Raw genomic sequence first — 17,873 nt, 5'->3', positions numbered from 1 at the left:
GCATGAATCTTCGTGCATCGGGCCTCTAGTTATATATAAGTAAGAACTAACTAGTGCGGTCTTGCTCATTATTTTCTGACTATTTTGTAGTTCCTTTCTTCCCCTTTGTCTTCTTTTGTGATTTAACGATATTCCACATTGGTATGCTTTGATTCCTTTCCATTTTTCTTTTGTGTATGTACTATAGGTTGTTTTCATTGTGATAACAACAGGCTTTCACAAAACAGTCTATGTTTAGCTGATAACAACTTAAGTTTCATTGCATACAAACACTCTGACCTTTGATTCATCCTCCACATTTTGTTTTTGATGTCACAACTTACATCTTTTTATGTTCTGTATACATTAATAAATTATTGTAGCTATAGTTATTTTTAATACTTTTGTCTTTTAACCCTTACACTAAAGTTAAGTAATTTATATACCATCATTACAGTATTAAAATATTCTGAATTTGACAGCATACTTGCCTCTACCAGTGAGTTTTATACTCTTGTATGTCTTTCTATTACTAATTAGTCCTTTCATTTCAGCTTGAAAAAAGTGCCTTTAGAATTTCTTATAAGGAAGGTATAGTGGTGATAAACTCCCTCAATTTTTGTTTGTCTGAGAAGGTCATTTCTGAAGGATGGCTTTGCCAGGCCCAGTACTCTTGGTTGGCATTTTTTTTTTCCTTTTGGAACTTTTAATATATCATCCCAGTCTTTCCTAGCTGGCAAGGTTTCTGTTGCGAAATTCCCTAAGAGCCTTATGGAGGTTCCCATGTATGAGTTCAATTTATCTTGCTTGCTTTAAAAAAAAAAAAAAATGATTCCTTTGGAATTGAAGAAGACACAAATAAATGGAAAGATATCCTGTGGTCTTGGATTGGAATAATTAAATATTAAATGTCCATACTACCCAAAGCCATCTACAAATTCATGCAACCCTGCCAGACTCCCAAAGGCATTTTTCACAGAAATAGAAAAAAGCAATTCTGATATTCGTTTGAAAATACAAGATACATGAAGCAGCCAACGTAATCTTGAGGGAACAAAGGACAAAGCTGGAGGCCTCACGCTTCCTGATTTCACACCATATTGCAAAGCTACAGTAATCAAAACAGTATGACACTAGCGTGAAAACAGACACATCAACCCATGGAACGGAAGAGGGCGTCCCGAAACAAGCCCATGCGTGTACCATCAGCTAACCTTTGACAAGGACACACATGATGGGAAAAGGATGTTCTCCTCAACACGTGGTGCTGGGGAAACTGGGCATCTGCACGTCAAAGAACGAACCTGGGCCCTGGCTGTCCACCACTCACAGAAAGCAACCGAAGATGGATCCAAGACTTGAATACAAGCCCTGACGCCCTAAATCTCCCAGAAAAGAACAGCGGGAGGAGCGCCTGGACATGGGTCGTGGCAGGGGTTTCTTGGCTCTGACCCCAATAGCACAGTCCATGAAAGCAAACACGAACAAGTGGGACCACCTCAAACTGACAAGCGGAAGAAGTTAGATGAAGAAAAACAATAACGGCGTGGTGCCCCTTACGCGGAAGCTGTTTTTAAAAAGCCCACCTCCTGGAAACAGGGAGGGGCAAGGTGGCCGCCTGGGCCTGGGGGTGCAGGGATGGGGAGATGTTGGTTAAACAGTAGAAACCACTTCTAAGATGAATAAATTGTGCGGCTCTAATTTACGGCACGGGGACCATAGTTAACAAGGCTGCGTTATGTGCTTGGAAGTTGCCGGGGGTAGATCTTAAGTATTCTCATCGCACACTCAGAACAGGTACACCGTGAGGTGATGGAGGCGTTAATTAACTTGATCGCAGCAGTCATTTCACAATCACAGGTGTATCAAGTCAGCCCATCATACGCCTCTAAGATATACAATTTTGTTTGTCAATTATAATTCAATGAAGCCCGGGAATACAAAGAAAGAAGTCCGAACCGAAGAAGAAGACAGACTTGGAACCATGCCGGCAGGTAGGTGTGCTCTAACTAACCGTTCCCACTCCCTGGGTGGGGAAGAGAAGAGCGGGGGTGGGGGTGGGGGCCTCGCACGCTCTGCTGCCCTGGTCCTCTCCTGCTGGACATGAACCATCTCCTGGCATCGAGCTCAGACAAGGCCACCCTGAGGCCGTCTTGGGAGCCAGACCAGGCCACTTCATAACTGTGTCTGAGCAACAGCCCCTCTTTGGGCTGAGACGAGTGACAGCTGGTTCCTTACCAACGCCGCATCTTCGCTCTTTCATTCTCGGCCGAACGCAAGACTTATCGAGATGCCTTGTGACAGCATCCAATCCAGAGTGAACCCCTTAGTCCCTCCCCAAGGCCCCCAACAGCGGGTGTCAGGTCATACACATTCTTTCTAAGGCCCTGAGACCCCCGCCCAGGTTTCCCATGGCGTGCGCGTCTCCTCAGGGCCAGGCCACCTGGTCGACTGCGAGTGTGTGCTTAGAGGCCGCTGGCGGAGGGCATTGCCTTGCCAGCTGTGTGGCTCTGGACACATGGCTGTCCCCCTCTGGAAGCCGGAGGAGACAAAGGAGCGCTCAGGGCCGCCTGCGGAGGGCCTGGCAGGCAGAAGCCACCCTCCCTCTCTGGCCCTCCATCACCAACAGGGACCCCCTTGGCTGTCGCTCCCACAGGAAGGGCTTGAGGCAGGGCGTCTCCTGGGGCGCCCACCGGCTCTCAGAGACAGGCGGCCCCTTGCCCACCTTTATTCTGAGTTTGTAGGTCTGGAAACCAAGTCTCAGAAGCACCTTCTCCAGGGACCCCAGAATTGGGTGGTGCTGGGTGGGTGGGGGTGGGGGGGTCCCCCAGAGATATTTGGTAACTTAAGGCAAGTAGGTGGCTTGGTGGATCTGGGGGACACGCCCCCATCCTAGGGTGTCCTGTGCCAAGCCGCCCGCCACTGTCACTCCACAGTGTCTCTTGCAGAGGTGTTCGTGGCAGACCCCTGGACCGGGCCGTCTGAATTTTGCAACAACTGTCCCCCTTGCATTTGTCTGGACGCACAGCCCAGCGAGGCCTCTGGGAGGCACTGGAGGGGGGTTGCCTGGGGGGCTTTGGAAGGAGGGGGGGGCTCCCTGGGTGGCAAGGGTGAGGAGGAGGCAGTGGCAGGAGGGGAAAGCAAGGACCCTACGGAGCAGCTCCCTGAGGCTGGAGGGGAACTCATGGGGAGCACCGCTCTCCTCCTGGGCTGGGCTGTGTGTTCCAGAAAGTGTGAGAGGAATCCAATCCAGCAACTTGGGGGCTTTGGAAACGGGGTGGGGGGGGCGCGGAACACAGTGCATGTTTGCATGAGCTTGGTGTGAGGACGCCACAGGGACCCCCACTTTGCATTTTACCATCTGGAAAGTGAAGGCCTGGCTCTGCCGGGGTCGCAGGGCGGGTCTGGGAGGAAGCAGGGGAGGCAGGGCTTCCCCCCTCCCTCCAGGGCTTCCCACGGGTGTGGGAGCTCTGGACCCTGCCACCCCTCACCTGGCCCCGGGCCTGGAGCCAAAGGAGGGGGGACTGTGGCCGTCTCCACCCTTGTGCAAGGGTGGGGTGGTTTCATCCCTGCCCGCCCCCCCCCCCCCCCGACCCCCAGCTCACACAGGCTGTGGCCTGGCAGGTGTGGGCTCCTGCACGTGCCCCTCCCCTCCCCCTCGCAGCCCTCTCGCTCTGCACTGTGAGGGCGGGGGTCTCAGCGGGGCGCCCAAGGCTCACACAGCTTGATCTCCCCACCCCTCCCCTGCGTAGTCTAATCTGCTTGCTGCCCACGTTTCCGTAAGTCCCACGCCTGGGCCGGGCCCCCGATTGTGAGCGACAATGGCCCAGGCAAGGCCCGCAGCGGCTGCCCCCGCCCTAGGACGATGTCAAGAGCTGCAAGCCCTCTCTCTCCCCTTTCCCTCCCAGCCCCTGTCCCTCCCCCTCTCTGTCCTGCCCCTGGGTCCCCTGTGCTGGGCAAGGTGGGCTCTGAGTTCCTCCCCCACCTCTGAACACCCCCACGCCACCGCTGGTCCCCCCATCCCCATTCCCAGGCCAGACAAGTTCAGCTCCGCAGTGCCCCCCCCCCCCCCCCCAGCTTCCTGTCCCGCCTCCGCGCCCCCGCAGTGTCGGGCCCTGCAGTCCCCACCCCCACAGACCTGCGCTGTCCCCCCTCAGGTCCCCGCCCCCGCAGCCTCTGCTGCTGGCCCGGCAGGTGCGTCAGCAACTGGGCCGATCGCACTTCATTTATTCAATAGCTCCGGGCCTGAAAAACAGCCGCTAAATTGCCTCCCATTTTCCCCAAGCCCATTAGCAACCAACGGCCGCGTTCCTGGTAATTCTGCTGAATACCCTGCCGGCGGGAGGGCCCCGCCTCCACCTGCCCCTTCTCAGAAAAGCACCACCTTTTCCTGATGATGAAGCCCAGGCGCCCGGACCCGGGGGCCAGGCCCTCCCCCTGCCCACTCAGGCCTGTTCAGGCCTTTTCTCTGCTTTTAGTTGCTTAATTCTCTGCTTTCTCCCAGCATCCTCCCCCCGCCCCCCAAAACCCTCCTCCCTGGGTCCCCAAGGTGGCTCTCTTCCAGGGGCGCCCAAGGCCTGACCAGGGGCTGCCCTGGTCAGTTATAACAACAGCCAGCACCTTCCTTCCTGGAGGGTTTGCCAGGTGGCACTGTGCCCCCCCCCCCACTTACATTAATGTAACCCCCTCTGCCTTCCCACTGGGGACCCGGAGTGGGACTACCTGCCGGCCCCAGGACCTGACTCTTTTCAGCTGAAAATGGGAAAGGCAGTGTTAGAAGCTGCCAGGCAGGCAGCTGGGCAGATAACGCATAGGAGGGCCCTGTGGGGGGCATCCTCGAGGGCCCCGGGCATTCATCGCGGGGGCAGAGGTGATGGCCTGTGGGTCTTCCTCCCCGGCCCTGCGGATGGGCACCCAGTGGCCATGATCTGACCCGGACCTCGTGGGGTCTCGCTCCTCTGTGTCCTTCCTGGCCTTGTGGGCTGCTAGGGGGAGACTGGGCACGGCTGGGTCTCTGTCCCGAGCACGGGGCGCACACAGACCACCGGGGAGGTGGCAGCTAAGTGCATGGACTACTCGTCCACACGCATGACCATGGCCTTGTTATAGGTAACAGAGTGCCAAGGAGCCAGGAAAGGCCAGTGAGCCCCTGGCTGGGACCCCGCTGCAGCCATCACGAGGTCTCCTGCAGCCGGGCAAAGCGGGGGTGGGGGCACACAGCTGCCGTTTCAGGCTGGGGGTGCTCTCTGAGGACCACGCTGTACTGTGCACACGTGAGGCAGGGAAGCTGGAAGCCAAGGCCGTTGGGCATTGAGGGACCCATGAAGTAACCCCCGTGGGGAGGGGGTCTGCACCATCTCTTTGCCCCCAGCCCCGGGAAGAGGCAGCCTCAGTACAGCCCAGGGGCACCCCCACCCCACCCTCACCCCTCCAGTGTCCTGGGCAGCCACCAGCCCCCTTCCTCCTGGACCGGCCGCAGGAAAAGGTCAGCGCCGTGAGGGAGAGGCCCGATGAAGATGACAGCAGCAGGAGACAAGCAGCAGGCCGGCCTGACTCAGCCGGGCCCCACTTCCTGGGTCCAAGAAGCCCCCAAGGCCCATGATTGCCCACAGCCCCGCTGAGGTTTCTGCTCACATCATCCTCCCTCTGTGGGGGAGAGGCTGGTGGATAAGAAAGGACTTGGGACTTCAGTGCCACACTAACTGATTCAATCACACCCATCTTACAGATGAGAACACTGAGTTCCAGTGTAGGCTAGTGACTTCCCAGGCCTAACTCGGAGCCAGGATCCTGACAAAGTCTGTGCCCAGAGCTGTGCGGTTCACCAGGACCCTCTCTGGTTGGTCTGAAGGCAGCACCCAGCTCCTGCCTGGCACACAGTAGGAGCAGTCAGAGAGGTTGGCTGTTGTGTTAAACAGAAGGAGGGCTAGCTCCAGGGGGACTGTGATAAGGGAGGAGGGACAGGATGGGGCCCTGGTCGGGAAAAGACCCGCCCTTCCTCCCCCCACCCCTACCCCCTGACCCAGCCCCTCAGCACACGTTTGGGGAGTGAGAATGAGCGATGGGCTTTCGGGTGAGCCAAGATGGCTGGTGGGACTGGGAAGGTGGCTGGGCCTTGGGGACCGCCCCGTCCACATCCCCACAACCCCCACAAGAGGTGACTTGAGCGCGCCACAGGCCCCCACACTAACAGAACTACTCACACGTGCAGCTTTCTCCCCAGACTTGGAGCCAAGGGGCGGGGGGATGGGGGTGCAGAACTCCCAGAAGGCCCCCCCAGGTCAAGGGACCCTCAGCACCCTCTGTGACCTCCTACAGAGCTTTGCTTGGGATCTGGGTACAGCTCTGAGCATAATGGGCTCTGTTCCTCCTGGTTGTGTTTTGGGGTGCCTTCAGAAGTGAGGGAGCAGGCAGGGAGGGCACAGCCCCTGGACGCTGGGGCTAGCAGCGAGGGGTGGTCCCGGGGCCAGCGTGAGTCAGGTTGCAGATGCGCTGCGGCTTCAGGATCTGTGGGGACCCTTCCCATCCATGGACCATGATGAGGGAGCCCCCAGTTTAATGAGCACCAACCCAGTTCACTTTGCCCCGCCCCCCCACCAGGAGGGTGGGAGTGTGCTCATTTGTGGGTGAGGAAACCGAGGCTCGGTGCCAGTGAGTGACAAAGGCTGGATTGGAACCCAAGACCTCATCTGGAGCCCACACACGCAGACCCCATCCTACTAGGTTTTATATTTTTACCAAAGCATCCCAACAGCATCCCTCCCCCCCGCACCCCGGCATACACGCCAGCTTGGGTTGGAAAGGGTCACTTTCACGGGTTTTTCCAAAGGTAGAGTTGGCTCAACCAAGGGGCCTGGAGAAGAGGGGGCGCTGCGTGGGGAATGGCCGGAGGTTTGAGGGTCAACCCAGCAGCTGGGCTCACCCGAGGGTCTGTGATGGGGGCCACGACCCCGTGGATGGACGGGACCAGGGAGGGTTTCTCTGGGCCTCAGTTTCCTGCCCTGCCCGACGGGGACAGTCCATGTGAGGACCATGGGGGGCTGCAGAGGAGAGTGGGGAAGGTGCCCCCACCCAGAGCCCTCGGCAAGATGGTGGCTGCGTGCCTGCCTGCCTTTGCCTTTGCCGCAGAGCTGGGGGGCAGTGGAGCTGCGCCCCCCGCACCCCCCACCAGCCGGCCCAGACCCAGGCGGGGGCGAGCGCAGGGGGGTGGGCAGCTCCGGGGAAAACAGTGAGTCACCGCGGCCAGCCAGGCGAGCGCGTCCTTCCGCCGCGCTGGTGGCAGGTTTCATAGGTAATTATGTAATTTACGAGGCTCTCGCTGGGGGCCCTCTGAGTCAGCCGGCTGCGTCAGGCGGCTGCGTCGTGACCAGGCGGAGGCTGGCAGAGCCAGGCGTGGGCACCGGCTCTGACCCTGGGCCCTGGCCTGGGCCCCGGTGGGAGGAGTGACGCCAGCGGCTGGGGGAGTCATCTCAGACTTCAGACCGCCAGGAAGTTTGTCTTTTTATGGCCCTGGCTTCCACCTGGAAATGTGGGCTCCCGGGCAGGGGGGCGCCGCAGGGAGCCCCGGGCCGCTGGAAGATGCTCCCCGCAAAGAGCCCCTCCGGCCAAGGCCAGGGGGAGAGCCCCTCCTGGAGGCCTGGGACCTCTGTCTTTCGATCTCCCACCTAAAGCCATCTCTGAACACAGAGACACACGAAGAGATTGCGTTCTTTTATCTTGTGGATTTATTATTCAAACGGGCTGACAGCAATCCGAGGGGTGCAAAGGCGGAGCAGGACCCCTCTGTCCTTCCCGGGGGGCGGGAGGGGTCGCCGGCTCTTTCATTGGAGTTTGTCACGCAGGACGCCTCCCCGCGCCCTGGGTCCTCCCCAGGTCCTCCCCAGTTTGTCACGCAGGACAGTCCTCCCCAGTCCACAGAGAAGCCCAGCCTGTCCCACACAGAGGGCCGGCCCGGGCGCTCAGTCAGTCCTTGAAGCGGTGGCTGTGGGGCCCTGTCTTCCCGGGTGAGGCGGGAGAGGGCGCTGGTCTGGCAGCTGTGTCGTCCCTGGGGCCTGGGTGCCCGCGGCCATCTCCAGGAGCAGGGGCCATGGTGGCGTCCAATGGAGCAGGAGACGGAAGGAGGGGGCTCGGAGCAAGCAGGGCCCTGGGAGGGAGGCAAGACAGGACAGTGTCAGAGGACCCGTGTTTCCCGGGGTCCCACAGCAGCACCCCGCCATTCTTATCTCAGGGCCCAGCGGACAGGGGCCAGCGCGACATGGGCAAGCCCCCTACTTCCCTCTGCCTCAGTTTCCTCACCGGGCCCCCACCATCCTGGACAGAAAGTCGATGGAGACACCGGGCCCTCGGGGTCTCAGGCAGACCTCCCCTCTTTTCCTTCCTTCCCTTCCTCTGTTTCCTCCTCCCACCACCCCCTCCCCGCCCCCCCCCCCGCGCCCCTCTCAGACCCCACCCCATCCTATTTTTCCTGGCTAAAACCTGCCACAGACACCATCACACCCGGAAAGAGATAAATAAATAAAAGAAAAACAACCTCAACTGTGAAAAGCAGTCCAAATCTGAAAATTTTCCGGCCTGAGTTAATTACACTTTAAATTGGCATGTTTACTGATCGGGGATTTCAAGTTAACAGAGACACTCCTCCCCCCCCCCCCCCAACTGTTAGTACAGTAAAACTCGGCGGCTGGCGGGCTCCCCCAGGCCTTGGCAGGCCCCGCCGCTCCCCTGCCAACAACGCGCATAACAGAAACATCTATTTTCGAGTGTTAGAGCAACGAAGCTCGCACAGATGGCGAGAGCCGCACCCTGGACCGTTTCCCACCCCCAGGCTCCGTGCCCCCCTCAGCGGTGTCCTGCCCCAGGGAAGGCCATGTGGGGTGGGCATGGAGCTCTGGGCTGGGGCAGGAGGCCCCGTTTCGGTCGGTCATTCACTCCACAGACGCTGTTTGGAGTCCAGCGTCAGGTGGCATCGGCCCTAAGAACAGGGTTGGCCCTCCCTAGAGCCTGCGTGCCCCAGGCCAATCCCCCCTCTGCTCCAGGCCCCCAGGGGAAGAGCCTCGGGGTCCTCCTGACAGGCACTTACCAGACCCAAGGATGAGCCGGGTCCGGCCGGGCTGCCAGCCCAGGTCTCTCCAGGCGGGAGTGGTCGGGTCCAGCGTTTGGCTCATGGCTGGGATCGACCGAAGGCTCCACCCATGGGATGTCCCTGCCAAGTGTCCGGTCCGGTGTGCCTGCGGAGAGAAGACAAGGCCAATGAGCATGGCGCGGCACCTTCCCTGGGCACAGGGGGCCCAAAGGTGACCAAGCCGGAAACAGCCCATCCCCTTAGGAGCCTGGAGGCTAGCAGGGAGATAGACACCTGCCGACCACAGGGTCGTAGGGCCGATATCTGACCGCAGATTGAGGCTGTTGGTGTGTATTGGGGTGGATCAGGAAGGCTTCCTGTAGGAGGCGGCACTGGGGCAGAGTCTGGGAGGATGACGAGGGAGGGGCAGTCCAGGCAGGGGTGCAGCTTGAACAAAGGCATGGGGATAGGTATGAACACAACACACGAGGACACGAGGCGGGCTTTCAGACGTCCCACTGCCTCGGGATCACGCCAGGAGAATGCAGGTCCCCTGTGGGTCCCGCAGCCACAGTGGCACCGAAGTCCTGCCCTGGGTGGGGCCGGTCATGGGGCCCTGTGGGGCTCCTGTCCTCTCTGCCTCTCACACCAGGGCCTCAGGATGGACCTCCCGTCCCAGCCAGTTGGCCTGCCCTTCCCCAGGGTCCCCCCCTCTCCCGACACCCCCACCACTTCCACTGTCTCTGTGATGGGTGGCCGGCTGCGCATGCGCGGCCCCTTCCACGTCGCCGGATAACGAGAAAATGATGAACGAGCCTCCATCACGCCCTTACTTCCTGGCCCTCGAGCCTGTCCACCGGTGACAGATGGCACCTCTCCCTCCGCAGGGTCTCTCCTGGACCGCAGAGCCTTGGCGGTGCTCGGTGGAGATTTATGTCCACCTTCCCTGAATTCTTCTTCGTCTCTTCGCTTCTTTATTCCCTCCAAGCGCACACTTTTATACGTCCTCCCAGGGCCTCCTGGTGATAAAGAGATCCGATTCAATACACCCTCACATGCTGAACACCTACTCTGTGCTGGTGTCTGTGGCCAGCTTGGAGCCAGGTATTATTTCCCAGGGATGAACCTACTATGAGCTGGCACGACAGTCAGAGCCATGGCTTCCAGAGGCTCCATGGCAGGGTAGCAGTGAAAACTCAGGTACTGAATCCCACTTGCTGACCTTAGCCCTGGGTGCTAAGCCGCCCTGGTTTTTCCAAGGAAGGAAAATGCCTATCTGCCGGAGGTGTGTGGACCCGAGGCCGGATCTGTGCGGTGCCCCAGTCACCTCCATCCCTGCCACTGTGAGGAGACATTTCCATTCGGCCGGCAGATGAGCGAGGCCCTTTGTTTATTTTCTTTTATCCTCAAACAGCAGATAAACCAGTAATTTGGCTTTTAATGAAATTCTGCGCCGAGCAGTATGGGGTCACCCTCTTTGGGTTTCAAATAAGTTTGGGACATGCACGCTGCCGAGTGCCTGGTCCCCTGGGCTGACATCTGCCTCATGCATAACTCCCAGGTGGGGGCCGATGTACCCAACGCTCCGCCTGGGTGCTGGCCTGGGAGACCCGGGGGGCATCATGCTTTTTATTGCTGTGGCGTGGGGATGGTTACATTGGAGCCATTAAATAAGGCTGATGTTGCCTCCCACCCCACCCCCCCACACACACACATTTAATATATTCCAAAGATGTGTGGATGCATTAACAGCAATTTTCGTCTCCAAATGTCCCCATTTAGTCAGTTCCATGCATAAAATATTAGCTCTGACACGGGGCTCCTGCCTGTTGCAGATGGAGCTCCCCAGAGTACCGGCTCCGAGCGCTGGAGGACTGGCTGGGATGCTGGGGGCTCCACTGGTGTCTGCTGGGTTATACTGGAACTCACCGCTCCCTTCGGGAAGCCCAGGCCCACCTGACCGAGCCCTGTGGCGGCCGACCTCAGGCTCTCCAATGCCGTCCTGAGGGGCAGGAAAAGGGGAAAGCTAACAGCTCTGAACAAGTGAGGAGAGTTTCTAAGAGCTGATGAGCATGTGCATGTGCATGTGCTCCTCCATACCTCCAGGCCCCCTCTGCCTCCTGTGCGCGGGCACTTTCCCAGGGATGAACCTGATAGGCCCCGGAGTTCCTGAGTCAGGCAGCAACCACTCACAGTTGCTCTACCCTGGGCCTGGCCTGTGCCCCATGGCGGGGGACACAGCAGGGAGCAGGACAACTTCCTGCCCTGAGACCTGAGAAACCTTATAGTCTGGGGAAGGGGAGGTGGGGGGGGGGGGGGAGTAGAAATTAGCACCTGGTAATCTGGGGTGGCTGTAAGCTAGGGACAATACGGTAATGGGCAACCGGGGAGGGGGAGGGCGAGGTCAGGGACAGCTTGCTGAGCAGAGGACATTTCATCCCCTCCAGAGTCCGGAACCCCAGCTCTAGAAAGGGGCAGCCACCGGTCGGGGGGAATAAGGCAGTGCCAAGCCCTCACCCGTTTGGCTCAGTAGATAGAGCGTCGGCCTGCGGACTCAAGGGTCCCAGGTTCGATCCCGGTCAAGGGGGTCAAGGGCATGCACCATGGTTGCGGGCACATACCCAATAGGGAGTGTGCAGGAGGCAGCTGATGGATGTTTCTCTCTCATCGATGTTTCTAACTCTCTATCCCTCTCCCTTCCTCTCTGTAATAAATCAATAAAATATATATAGAAAAAAGAGGCAGTGCCGAGCATGGGCACGGAGGGAGCCGGGGCTGAGGAGAAAGCCCCAGAGGAAAGGCAAGCACAGAGCTGAGACTTCCCGTGGGGCCTCAGCCCACGCTCCTCAGAAAGGGCTTCCTGGGACCCAGGCGACCGGGAACAAATGCCAAATGGCCTTGCTCCTCCTTAGGAGGGGCTCTGGCGGTTCACCTTTCCAGAACCCTCTCTACCACGAGGTGACCTTGATGTGGTCTGGGCAGGGCAGGGTCGGGGGAGGGTGGGGCTGCCCAGCGCAGGGGACCCCCAGAGCACCCATGTCTGCAGCCAGGGGCTCTGGAACCAGGGAGACCGCTCCTGGTGCTGTCAGAAGCCCTCCGTACAGGAAGGAGCTGGAAAATGAATAGACCGGGTGGCCCGGGTCCTAGGCCAGGGCCTTGGGACCCCGATGCAGAGGCTGCCGCCGCCTGGGGTCAGCACCCGAAGGGAAGGTCGTCCCCGGCGGGATTCGATACCGGAAAGAGGTTGACTGTATAATATTCATCGTATAGAAAGTGAACACCTCACAGGCAACCTCCGTCAGGCACCACGGCGCAGGAGCACTCCGACGGAGGCTTCTTCCTCGTGCGGCAGCCCCGCCGCCCACCGCCCGCCCGCCCGCCCGGCGCCATGGGATGGCCCAGTTCCATGGGATGCGAGTTGGCACATGCTGGGCCCTCCTGGGCCGGTGGTCGTGCAGGAGGCATGCGAGGCGGGATGGACACCAAAGAGAGGTCGACCGTGTATTGTGCGTCATGAAGCATGCGAACGCTCACGGCGACCTCTCCTCAGCGACCACATGATCGGCACGCACAGCAAGCAGCCCCCCCACTCTTCCCCGAGGGGTTAGCCCGCCCGGGGGTCTCCGAGGCATAGGGATGAGGGGTGCAGGCCATGCACACGAACCCTGCGGAGGGGCACCCCCTACAGAGGGGCAGATGCCCGATCCAATGGAGGGCCCTCAGAGGAGCCCACTGACTAGTGGCACTGGCAAGGAGACGGACGGAACGTGCATCATTCCTCACATATGAAGCAAATGCTGCATGCCCGGACTCCCCAGTGCACCCCTCCCGCCTGCTCCCCAAGGTCCGGGAGCCCCCAGGTAGCTCTCCCAGGATGGATTCGGTGAGACATGTCAGCACAGATGAGAGAAGTCACACGTGGAGCCCATGCAGTCACGTACCCCGCAGGAGGCCAGCCTCGGGCCTGGCCCTGCACGCGAGTAGGTGGTACTGAAAATAGGCCATCTGTGTTATATTCGTCATTAATAAAGCGAACTCATCACAGACAACCTCTCCTCAAGTACCCAGAGTGGTGATGCCGGTTCAGAGCCGTGGCCGCCGCAGCACCGCCGGTCGCCTCTGGGAGCCGCCCTGGGGGTGAATCAGATGCCACAGGTGAGAGGACACAGCGCGGGCAGCGCACCCCGCCCCACCCAGCCCGTGACCAGGTCTCCCTCCCACCCTCGGGGCAGTGGCACGGAAGGCCCTCCCCACTCCTACCCCCACAGGGCTCCATCTCCAAGAGGTCCTCCGAGGTGCGATTTGATACTGAGAAAAGATCAACCATGTATTATTCGAAGTCAAGAAAGCGAATATAACACGGTCGATCTCCCTTCAGGTACCAGCAGAGGTGCTGAGTGCGGGGCGGCGGGCGCGCCCGGCCGGGCCGCAGGCGGCAGTGGATACGGACGGCTAGTGGACCAGGTGAAGTACATTAGAAACAATTACTTTCCAACTGGTCGACCACCCATCCTGTACCCCAGAGCGGCGCCGACACCGACGTTCTTCCCCGAGGTGCCGCGGCCTCCCCGATGGCCTCTCTGGTGCAATTTGATACCGAAAAGGGGTTCACCGAGCAACATTCGTCGTCTGGATGCAAAGTTGCTCGGGTAACCTCTCCCCGAGTACCATGGACACTCAGATGCTCAAGGCGGATGCTTCCAGCAGCTGTGCTTCTAGAAGACCCTCCCCCAGGGCCCTGCGGCACTGCGCGCTGGACCTTCTCACGCTACAGGGACCCCCACTCCCCGCAGGCCAAAGCCATCCTGTCCCCGGAATAAGCCGCATCTAGAGACCCTTCCCAGAAGTTACTCGGGAGATCCAGGTGGGATCCTCTCCAGAAGGGGGTGCCCCAGAGGAATCCTGTGGATTCACAGATGCCCCGCGTGCCCTTCTGCCCAGCGTTCCTCCCCAAGGGCCATCTCAGTGGATCAGACCCTGAGCACAGTTGACACAGAGGAAACTTTGCTTGTGCCCCAGCTCTTCCCTCTGAGACCCCAGAGAGGGGTGACTCCAGGGCCCCCCACTGGCTCAGAGCCTCCCTCGGGAAGGCGTGGCCTTTGGAAAGAGCTCAGCGGGGTCTGTGCTAATGCCTGAAGCTGTGCTCACTGTGGTCCCCGCGTAGGTGTCGCCACCAGAGAGGCCATAAGGGGATTTCACACACACAAGAGATGGCCGACCCTTTGGTCAGCTTCCTAAACAAAGCAGGGGGAACAGCAAGAGCAGAGGGGGAGAGAGAGGAAGGGGAAGGCAAGAAGGGCGGATGACCTCTCTTCAAAAAGAGGCAAAGCAGCCTCGACATCAGAGCCCCAGCGTTCCCAGAGCCAGCGTCACAGCCCGAAAGGGCACCAAATAAGGGCCCGGCCGCAGGGTCAGGGGCAGAGGGCGTGGCCACAAGCAGGGTCTGGATTCTGTGCCCAGCACCCCTGCTGCGAGCTGTGGAGTGACTGACACTTCAGCAAGCCCCCAGGGCTCGCTGCGCCCGCAGCCGGAGGCCCCACCCAAGAAGGAACACTGTGGACAGCTGCCCTGCGGGAAGCGCGGACACTGACCTGCCGCGGAGACGGCCCCCGAGCTGACACGGTCTCCGGTGGCTCACGGACCAGGCCACACAGGTCATCAACGCTCCGGCGTGTCCCGGGGCTGCGCCCATGCACCTGTGCTGGGGCGGGCTCGACCTGCTGGCCACCTCCTGGGGCGGCAGGGCTCTGCAGGTTCTCCAAAGCGGGACGGATCTGCCAAGAGACCCACATGCAATGTTCGTGCCAGGCAAGGACAAGCACCTGCCTCATCCCAGGAGCACCCCTCCAGGAGCCCCCCCTGCCCCCCAACAAGGCTTGGCCTCTATGACAAGTGACAATCAGCACCGATGAAGAATAGGATCTTGGGGTTGGCATGAGCCATGTAAGGTGCCAACACCTGTGGGGACGCCTGGGGATGCCCAGCTTCCCATGTGCTCCACGGCAGAATGAGAAGACCGCGCCCTTCAGGCCGAGACCCCACTGACCAAGGCATTTCTGCCCCACTCCGGAGTCAGCATGTCACCCCAAATCCCACAAGGGCTAGAGGGAGCAGGCCCAGATGGCGCGTGCTTGCTCCAACACGCACCCCACTTCACCGGGTGTCACCCTGAAGTCAGCACGTCTGTCCGGGAGGTGCTCTGGGAAGACCTGGGACAGAAGGAAAAGGTCAGCGGCATAAAGGACACTGTGCTCGGACTCCCAGTGTCTACTGACCGTCTGCTCCTCGCCAAACACCTATGCCTTTAACTGCCTTAATGAGATTTATGCCAACACTGATTTTCATAAAAATGTGTTTTTCAGAGTGAATTCCATTAAACTAATCCAATTCCCTGTTTCGTTTCCCTGGCTGTGCTGCTGTGCTGTTTTCATTTCTTTTATTTCCCTTGTTATTTTCCCCGAATCATTTTCATTAGGATCAATTCTTTTCCATTTAAAAATCTGAATGCAGATTTGGTTCCTCGTGTACTTTTGTCTCCATCAAACAGCAGCGTCCAGAGCTCCCGCCAGCGTCAATTTCCTCCCACGGCCGCCATGTCTACCGCGTCCCATTTCCCCAGGTCAAATGTGCGGCTGACATGTTGTCAAGAAAATTGGATTCTTCTGCCAATTTGTAGTCAATTGAACATGTTTTACTTGGTGCCATTTCATTTGTTTTTAGTTTTATTTTGTGTTGATTATTTTTATCACTATAATTTGATACAAATGGGACGGAATACTGATAGCGTCTATTCATTTCATAACCCATGAGAAAATTGAGAATGCTGTTTGGCAGAGAGAGAGAGAAAGCCAGAGAGAGAGAGAGAGAGGGAGAGAGAATCAAGGAGAGGCATGAGGAAACAAATCACAGAGACAGACAGAGCGAACAGAGGGGGGGTTGAGAGGGCGGGGAAGGTGGAGAGGAGAGAAACAGAGAATTGAGAAGCTGCGGTCTTTAAAATGGTTGAGGGCAAACTCTTTACCACAAGGTCAAAACACCTCCCGAGAAAAAGTGGTGGAGGCAGAACGTCTCCGGGGCCAATGGTCAAAACAGAGACGCAAAGAGCGTCCCATGTCATAAGCGAAGCAGGCTCACCATCCTCACGTGCCCAGGCGACCACATGCGGAATCACACTTGCGTTCTCTCATCACCTCCGTTCCTGTCCCCTGGAGAGGTGCCGACACCCATGTCTACACCGTCCGGTCGTGTTCTCGGGACGAGGGTTCTGGAAGCCAACCCAGAAGGATGTGATACTCAAACAAAAATTAATAAAGCAAGTGAATTCACCAAGGGCAACCTCTGCTCAAGGGTCCAAGGTCAGCGTGGGTGAGCACGCCAGGCGCCACGGACCTGTCCTCAAACACCTTTGCTTCTCACTGCCCGGGAGCCCTCCCCCCACCTCCTTGGCATTAGCTTTGAGTCCCAGAGGTCACCCTGAGGCGGAGGACACTGGGTGGGGCTGCGGGGCAGGAACATGTTGCCTAAATCTCGCTGATCAGGCTGTTGGCTGGCCAGGGAGACAATTTCCCAGACGATCTCCCCCTAAAACGAGGTTACCGAATACACTCTGTTCACGCGTGAGACTCCAAGGAAGGGAGGGCAACCATGACCTGAAAACCGCGGTCTCCCCTCAACCGTGAGGCGTTCGGGCCGGGGACACAAGTTCCACATACAGCACTTATCGCGGGCGACACGGCCGCTTCCTTACCCTGGGCAGGCGCCGGCGGAAACGCTCCTGCGGTTTTCCCGAGAAGAATTTAGTACTGAAAGGAGATTGGCCATGTAATACTCATCATGAATAAAATGAACACACCATGGACAACCTCCACTCAAGTACCAGACAAGGGTGCAGGCTTCGATGCAGCCCCGGCAACAGGCCCGAGGACGGATGCTGGGAACGCGCCGGCGGTCAAACACAAGCTCGGTGGCCCACCCCCTTTTTGTTAAGTCCCCACCGAGTGCCACCCAGGGTCCTTCGAAATGAGTACCCCCATCCAGGAAGCCATTTAGGGAGCAACACACTGCAACCAAGGTGGGCAGAGAATCGCATGCCCCCCCGCCCCCCCCCCCCACACACACACACAGGCAGGATGCCCTCTTGTCAATCATGAAGTGGTTCTACAGTGAGACTCCCGCCTCTCTGAGGAGACTGGCACCCTAGCAGTGGACAACACACAGCTGAGGGGGCTCAGGGGACACCCGTGGAGGACATGCACACGCTCAGCTTGACCATGCATTCCCACGCGGAAACCGAACGCTAGTTCCTGAAGTTGGCGTCTCCGGGATACGTCGGGGCCAGATCTGATACTTGAAAACAGGTCTACCATGTATGATTCAGCTACGAGTACAGTGAATGCATCATGGAAGACCTCTCCTCAAGGACCACCAAGTCACTCTGGGGAGCAGAGCGCCTCTTCTTCCCCCAGCTTGGCTCCACGTCCAGGAATCTTCCCACGGAGGGGGCAGAGAGCATCTGGGAAGTGCATGCTCTGCAGTCGGCGGCCAGCGGTCACCAGTCCCTCCGCCTACCCCAGAGAGAAGCCCACACCCAGGTCCCGCCCTCCAGCGGGACTCCGCCCCAGGAAGCCTCCCAGGCAGGATTTGGCACTAAAGAATAGGTGACCCATGGAGGATTTGTGACAAATAAAATGAAGGCAACACATATACCCATCTTCGCACACTGCCAATTAGCCGCGACCAGGTGCCATGCCTCTCCTCCAAAGCCGGGCTCCTCCAGGAAGTCCTGCTGAGGAGTGAGTGAACACTGAGCATTAGTGGACTAAGAGATGGTTGT

The 17,873-nt window shown here is 58.7% G+C and overlaps 3 non-coding genes across 3 annotated transcripts; all 3 read right to left on the bottom strand.

The window, feature by feature from the left end:
• Nucleotides 1–13,481: 13,481 nt before the first annotated feature.
• MIR412 (microRNA mir-412) lies at nucleotides 13,482–13,556 on the bottom strand. The gene has a single exon (NR_129112.2). It is a non-coding gene; the product is annotated as a microRNA mir-412 (primary transcript).
• A 75-nt stretch (nucleotides 13,557–13,631) lies between these two features.
• MIR409 (microRNA mir-409) lies at nucleotides 13,632–13,707 on the bottom strand. The gene has a single exon (NR_129110.2). It is a non-coding gene; the product is annotated as a microRNA mir-409 (primary transcript).
• Nucleotides 13,708–17,381: 3,674 nt separating this feature from the next.
• MIR154 (microRNA mir-154) lies at nucleotides 17,382–17,462 on the bottom strand. The gene has a single exon (NR_129108.2). It is a non-coding gene; the product is annotated as a microRNA mir-154 (primary transcript).
• Nucleotides 17,463–17,873: the final 411 nt, after the last annotated feature.

Source organism: Eptesicus fuscus, chromosome 5, assembly GCF_027574615.1.
Source record: "Eptesicus fuscus isolate TK198812 chromosome 5, DD_ASM_mEF_20220401, whole genome shotgun sequence".
Classification (NCBI taxonomy): domain Eukaryota; kingdom Metazoa; phylum Chordata; class Mammalia; order Chiroptera; family Vespertilionidae; genus Eptesicus; species Eptesicus fuscus.
The sequence above is the reverse complement of the archived record's forward strand: the minus strand, read 5'-3'. Positions and strand labels throughout refer to the sequence as shown.